Here is an 8,021-nt window from a genome sequence, read left to right as displayed (position 1 = left end):
CCGGTCTATACACGGATCTGCAAGCTCTCTCTTTCAAGATTATTTTGTATTACTTGCCCAGCCTCAGATACCACTTGCTGATCGTATAGTCACCCGTGGGCAGCTGCATAATTTACTTCGCATCCCATTCCTACCCAATCCTGCTGGGAGATGTTCTTCCAATTTCTGGGCAGCACCACATGGAACTCTCTACCTGATGCTACCCGCTCTCTAACAAACCTTGTTCATTTCAAAAAATCTCTTTCAGATCTTGATCTCACTTCACTCCATTAGCTATTGACACACGAGTACGTTCTGTCCCCTGTCCATCATCAATATTATCTACATGTACAACCACAACACACATAAAATACACTGCTGCATGGTATTTTTATAATTGTCCTGCTGACGGTCATGACATCTTATCATATTAATCTATCATACTATTATATTTTTCATCATAGCCTAGGAGCTGTGGCATCATTTATGATCCACAGCAAGAAGGCAGCAATGCCTGTACCTATGGTGAAGTAAAATAAAGGTAACATAACATAACATAACAAACAACCCTGAATTTTGACGGGTCTGTACGACTCATGGCTCTTGACCTTTGGTCGGTGTACGAGATGCACGGACAGTTTTCGTAGGGTGAGTACTTTTTCATGCAGTACTGAATGCGGCAAGTAGGACTCGCCCATCCGCCCCTCCCCAACGAAGCGTCGAGGAGGAAGGGGCGCTCTGGCGGGATTGTACGGTACTCCCTGCTATATATGGCTACCAAGAGCGTACGCAATCAGAATCCCGCGTACGCCAGTCACCTGGTCACCGTGCCTGCAGGGTACAACTCCCTTTTTTTTTGTTTTTTATAGTATATATATTTTTTTCTTAAGCCTCTTATACGGGCAATCACAGAACATGATTTCACTGGCCTGACCGGGGCAACAACTGCAAAGCAAAACAAAACAAAAAATGTAAATAAAAATAAAATGAAACTTTACAATCTGCACATAATGATAACTCCATTTTTGAGATAGTCTCTGTTGATCAGAGTACAACTTACTAGCCTGTTTGACCTTTTTTGGGTGCAGTCCTGTCACTCGAGTTGAACTCGAGTTGAACCTTGGTGTGAAAGTTCTCGCCTGCTGGCGTGGTGACCAGGTGATTTGGGCACCCAGGAGCAAGTGACCGCTTGTTCAACCATGTTCGATTGGGAATAAAGGAGGAACGCTGCATCGCAGCCTTTTCGGACCAAAACCAGTCGACTGAGCGTCCAAAAGACTACAACATATGGGCCAATCGCGGTCATCCGTGCTTTTATAAGAAGGAAATGGCGCTTTTAGTGACATTTTGCATACAAATCCCCATCTAGTAGGGCGCAGTCACCCAGTTTCGGTGGAAGTGCGCGAGTTCGATTGGGATTCAAGTAGGAAGGGAACGTCTCAGCTTTTTTGGACCAAGACCATTCGACTCAGCACCCCGAAGACTACAACTGGTGAAATTTTGATTTTTGCCTTAACTTCCCCTTTAAATTGCAAAAGAATGCTCTCCTTGGCTCGGCAGCTATCCTGCGTGAGGTCCTTGATTTGTAATGCTCTGGGGTGGGTGGTGGAGTTCTTTCGGTCCTATTTTCCTCCAAACCCTCTCGTGTTCCCTATGATCGATATTAGGGAGGTTTAGTTCCCACGTAATGGAAACGCGTACGTGGGTGATACACGTAAAGTGGATGAAGGGCATCCACGTTGCAATGTTGCGTTTAGTCACACGGAACAAACAAAAGCATGAAGCGAAAGGCCCAAACCTGGTCAAAGACGAAGCTACCCGGGCCTAAGAAGCTCATCGAATATTTTGATTTCGTGCTTCGGAAACTTCTTCAGCTGAGCACCCTCACAGCTCGCAAAATGCGCTCCATTCTGATTTTCACCCACGTTCTGGCGGAACGTGGGTGAGCCTCCATACACGGTATGTCGTGAATCAGAAAACGTCTGTACGTTATACATGTACCAGTAGCACAACAATGGTTCCCTCACTAGTGGGACCATTGTTATTAGGCTAGGGCCTGTTTTGGACTTCCCACTCTAAATAAAGAATACAAACAACAAACAAACAACAACGTTAAGTGAAGTGCTGGTGGTCGCAAGGGTTGGGTATTTCCCGCGAAATATAGTCCTGCGCGGAATGGTTTCCATGTCTGCGCTCTGTTTCCAATCGTTTTCACTGTTTTCACCGTTTACACGAGAACGAAAACGGTTCAAAACACTTTGAAGTGCGTTTCCATTTCGTTCCGTCTAGGCATCGTTTTCGGACGTTGTCATGTTGTTACATTCCAAGCCGTTCCGCTTATCGAGACAGATCAGATGCGGTAGAACCCTGGATATGAAAGGGCAGCCATACTTCACAGCATGCCGGTGCATGCAGATTTCTCTCAGGATACGACGCTTGACACGCGGCGATCTGGACACTCGTAAACAGCCAATTTGATAACAGTTTGACTGAGGCCTGGAAAGGGCAGCCATACTTCACAGCATACCGGTGCATGCAGATTTCTCTCAGGATGCGCCGCTACAATGCATCTGGACACTCGTAAACAGCCAGTTTGACTGAGGCCTGGTTTGACAGATTTGCATTGGCAAGTTGAGTGCTGTAGGAGTAACAGACAACCGCAAGGAGAGTCAATGATAAAGATTGCTCAACTTACCCTGTCCTTCACAGAGATCATGTCGGGTTGGAGATCTAGTAGATACTTGACGACTTCAAAATGACCTTTCCAGGCAACTTTGTGAACACGAAGGTGACCATCCTGTTTACAGGTAACACACATGACCAGACATTCCTATGCATTATCCATCAGATAATATCTACATGTATATTGAGTGTAGATGTACTGCACATCTCACTATGAAGTGATTTGTTCTCATCTACACACAGCACTCTTAACAAAAACAGATCCACTGGGCAGTGGGGTCACAGTGTTCGTTGGCCGAGCCACGCAACCATACTGCCCTGTAGCAGCGATGACAGCATACCTGCTCACTACCCGCCATCATCCATCCACTGGGCCACTGTTTGTGCTCTCAGATGAACAGAAGGTTACTCGTGCGGTATTTACCACCACTGTACGTTCATTGCTGGCAGCATCTGTCGTGCCAAACCTGCACCTGTATTCCGGGCACTCATTCCGCTTTGGTACGGATACGATAGCCGCAATGGCGGGTGTGCCCTACTCTCTGATCCGCGCCGCTGGACGCTGGAAGAGTGATGTATGTTTGCGGTACATGCGTATGCCAGCATCCCTTAAGTACAGTGTGTCGTCACAGCTTGCAAAGGTTAGCCATTTGGTTTGAATTTTGGCCTAGCAATTCTGAATATTTACGTAGTGTACTGGATTCGTGGATGTTCGCTCACAACTGGTTTGCCCTGTTTGCTTGCTTGCGAGTCAGTTGCGGAGTCATTACCTGTTCGCGACTCAGCAGAGTCTTTTCGCGTTGCGACTCATTTGCCGAGTCACGTGACATTGCACCAGTTGTTCTTATCCAGCACTCCACCTATCCAATTAACTCAACCAGACTATTCTGTACAAGGCATATGCATAGTGGTGGCCTGAGGAAGAGAAGGCTAGTTTGTGTGTTTCTGAACATTCAAGCGATGCCAACGCGAATCCCGCGAATTATTATTATTTAGACTATTCTGTGTGTGCTCGTTCATGCGTGGTGGTCCGCATGCACGCGCATGTACATGTCCGGCTGTGTGAAGCACGGGCTAATGGCGCACTAGCCAGTGGCTAGAGCGTGTAAGCGCCGCATGAACACCTGCCAGCTTGCAGCTTGATTACACTAATCAATCATGAAGATTCACGGCGCTAATCTACAGTGCTAGTACTGCTGCGAAATCGCGCCAAGAGAGGTTGCAGCTCACACCTCGTATTTCTTCTGCTCCAAACGTTTCCCACGTGCCTTGCTTTGAGTGTTGCCTTTGTGAAAGTAGAGTTCGCTGCTGTTGCCTGGCTTTCACAGTTTTGCTCCTACAGTCCATTCAGAAAATGATGAGCGCTGGCTCTGGAGAGCTCCCGTGTTTGGCGATTTTGTGGTACACTGTGCCCGCCGTGCGATTCGAAATTTGAAAACGGGTCCACAAAAGGCACCTCAACTGGGGTTCGAACAGCAAATGTGTTGTTATACAAGTGGAGTGAACGGCCTGGATTTTCATGGTTTTTACCCAATTCAGTGCTTTGGGGATAAAACCTGGTCGAAATCCTATTCTTGTTATGGCTTGCTTTTTGGAGAAATAGACTTCAAAAACACAATTGGAAGAGCATTCTATGGGGTATTGCCAAAAAAATTGTGACAACTCAAAATTTCACCCGTTTATGGCCAAAAGCTAGGATATCATCTTTTTCTGAATGGACTATAGCTTTTTCGTCTCCACCAACACCCACCCTATAGCTGTTGCTCTACATTAACATGTTGCTATATTCTCTGCAGCCTATGTGGTCTGCATCCGCTGTAACTTGCCATATTAAATTCTCAAAAACAAAAAAAACAAAAAACATACAAGTAAAATAAAACATTGGGGAGTGCGGATGTTCGCTCACAACTGGTTTGCCCTGTTTGCTTGCTTGCGAGTCAGTTGCAGAGTCATTGCCTGTTCGCGACTCAGTGGAGTCTTTTCGCGTTGCGACTCATTTGCCGATTCACGTGACATTGCACCAGTTGTTCGAATCCAGCACTCTACCTATCCAATTTAACTCAACCAGACTATTCTGTGTGTGCTTGTTCATGCGTGTGGGTCCGCATGCACGCGCATGTGCATGTCCGGCTGTGTGAAGCACGGGCTTACTGTCTTACAGGAAGAGTGCATTTTGCACTGAGAGACGGCGGGGGATTCCCAGTATAACTGTCTTACTGGAAGTCTGCATTGTGCACTGCGAGATAACTGCGGATTCCCAATATAACTGTCTTACTGGAAGAGTGCATTGTGCGCTGCGAGATGACTGCGGATTCCCAATATAACTGTCTTACTGGAAGAGTGCATTGTGCGCTGTTCAATGCAAGACGAACCCCTCTAGATCTGTCGTCCTGGATGATTGCGTTCTACACTGTGCGACGCCAGATGAATGCCCATATAACTGTCTCACTGGATGAGCGCTTTAATCACCGTGCCACGTAAGGCACGTCCAGCCCAGCAGTGTCCGCCACCTCCCAATATCAATGTCTTACTAGTTGACGTGTTGTGCAATGTACGATGTCTGTTGAGTCTCTGTACGATTGTCTCAATGAATGAGTGCATTGCACGACTTACAATGTTGGGTTGAGTCCCAGTAGAATGGTCTTACCGGATGTACGTATTGTTTACCGAGAGTTATATGTCGAGTTCCAGCATCATTGTATCTCATTAGAGGAGTGCCTTGCATACGGTTTGGGGTCAGCTGCGTCCTCGTCAAAATCTCTTACTGGAGGAGTTCATTCCAGTATATCTTATTCGTCCATCAGAATGTGTACTATACGATGTCAGACGAAGCCCAGTATGACAGTCTCTATGGATGGGTGCACTGCGTACTGTGTAATGTTCGCCACCTCCCAATATCAATGTCTTACTGACTCCTCCTCTATTTTAATGGACGGCATTCCTATTGCCTTTGGACGTTCTGCTAAGCATCTCGGCGTACAGCTCAGCGATGGTTTGAAGTTCCGTGACCACTTCCACACCATCTTCAGGAAGTTTCAGCAACGAGTCAACCTGTTATGTTTCATGGGCCGACATTTATCATCGTTTCATATTCTCCTCTTCTATAAGTCTTATGTGCGTCCGGCAATTGAATATGCCATTCCTGTCTGGTCATTTAGGCTCACATTTGCTCAGTTAGAGTCCCTTGATGTACTTCAGGCTAAGGTTTGCCGGCGACTCCTGAAGTCTGCGAAAATACCCTTTGATATCTATGAATCAAAATCCAATTTGAATAGATTGTGTCACTTAGAATCTCTGCAATTTCGCCGTGTCTTTTTATTTCTCTTGTTGTTTTATTTAAGTACATCAATTTCCACCCAGAATATCACTCTCGCTTTGCGATAACCATATCACGTAGTGCACGTAGGCCCAAAACGCTCATTTTTAAATCACATGGTCGTATTTTTTCATCCCTTTTCCTACAGAAAACTGGTTTTCTTTGGAATTGTCTTCCACCCTGATTGACAACTTAGATTCCCTATCTGAATTTAAGCGTCATTTACGTATTCACATTGCTAAGTATCAGTTCGACTGCACTGGTTGACCTTTGATGTGCAATCATTGATTTCCATGCTTGTTCTTTTCTTTACTGTCTTACCTTCTTTCCTTGTGTTTCTTATTATTCCTTTTTTAAGTCCAACATTTCACACTCACTTTGCGCACTTTCTCTCGCATCCTTAACTATGCTACTAGTACATACACAAATAGGAGATCCCCCAGATAGGCGTTAGCCTTTGGGTAATCCTGAAATACAGATTATTATATTATTAGTCTACGTATTGTGCAATGTGCGATGTCAGTTGTGTCTCTGTACGATTGTCTCAATGAGCGAGTGCATTACGCCACGCACAATGTTGGGTTGAGTCTCAGTAGAATGGTCTTACCGGATGTACGTATTGTTTACCGAGAGTTATATGTCGAGTTCCAGTATCATTGTGTCTCATTAGAGGAGTGCCTTGCATACTGGGTGGGGTCAGCCGTGTCCTAGTCAATATGTCTTACTGGAGGACATCATTCCAGTATGTCTTAGGCGATCATTAGATTGTGTGCTATACGATGTCAGACGAGGCCCCGTATAACAGTCTCTATGGATGGGTGCACTGGGTACTGTGTAATGTCCACCACCTCCCAATATCAATGTCTTACTAGTTGACGTATTGTGCAATGTACGATGTTAGTTGAGTCTCTGTACGATTGTCTCGATGAATGAATTTGTTGGCCACGTACCATGTTGGACGGGTCCCAGTAGAATGATCTTACCGGCTATACGTTTCGGTCACCGAGAGTTAAATATTGATTTCCAGTATCATCATCTGTCCTATTGGACGAGTGCCTAGCATACTGTGTGGTGTCAGCTGTATCCCAGTAAAAAATGTCTTACTGGCGGAGTTCATTCTCCACTGTGCGAAGTCAAATTAAGCCCACTGTACCAGTCCTATTAGACAGGTGTTCCATGCACTTTGCATAGTCAGATCAAACCTAACTTACAGGCTTATTGCATGAGCTCTGTGTGTGTGAGGCCTATTGAAGCCTGGCGGCAGTGTACGAATACTACTGGGTTAGTTCCAACAATTTTATACTGTGAATTCAATCATGCCGGCCCTATCGGTTTTCACTTGTGACGAGTCTGGTTGTGGCACAACCCCGTACATGATTCTTGCATCCAGATGGCTTACTCTGCTGTTCTGTGTGCTTTTCCTGCTTGTTCTTTCTCCTTTCTCTTCTCTACTCCCTGCTTTAGAGTACTTCAGGAGTTAGCTATGGGAGGATTGATTCTGTTCAGCCCAAACTGAACCGATATATCTGCTATCTGTGATCTTTATAGTCGCCACTTCCTGTTCAGTCAGGTTTGACAATTCAGATGCCTTGTTCATGTGCACTGCGTGGACGTATCACTATCATCTACCTGTAATGCGGCCAGCACTGTGTTATAGATTGATCTATTATCAAGAGTTAATATTTGTCGTACGATCTACGTTCTACTACGTCTCTCGTTCTACGTTCCTTTTCATGCATGCATGATGAAGACTGACGATGTTTTACCATCTGATGAATCAGTCTTCTTCTGCATTACGTCTGCATGGCTGACGTGTGTTTTACTTTGGTACGAGCTGACGAGTCCTATAATACTGTCGTGTCATGGCGCCATTAGTGCCACGACAGCACTGACGTGTCTCTGCTGCTTATCTCTCCATGATTGCCTTTTACATGTTCACTTCTATAATTATCCTAGAACAAACCAGGTGGTGTTTCCTGTTGTGGTATACGCGAGTTGCATGGACTAAATCTTGCATGCGTACGTTATAACAATTGGCGACGAA

The sequence above is a fragment of the Sycon ciliatum genome, unplaced genomic scaffold (genome assembly GCF_964019385.1).
Source record: "Sycon ciliatum unplaced genomic scaffold, ocSycCili1.1 SCAFFOLD_162, whole genome shotgun sequence".
In the NCBI taxonomy this organism is placed as follows: domain Eukaryota; kingdom Metazoa; phylum Porifera; class Calcarea; order Leucosolenida; family Sycettidae; genus Sycon; species Sycon ciliatum.
The sequence above is the reverse complement of the archived record's forward strand: the minus strand, read 5'-3'. Positions refer to the sequence as shown.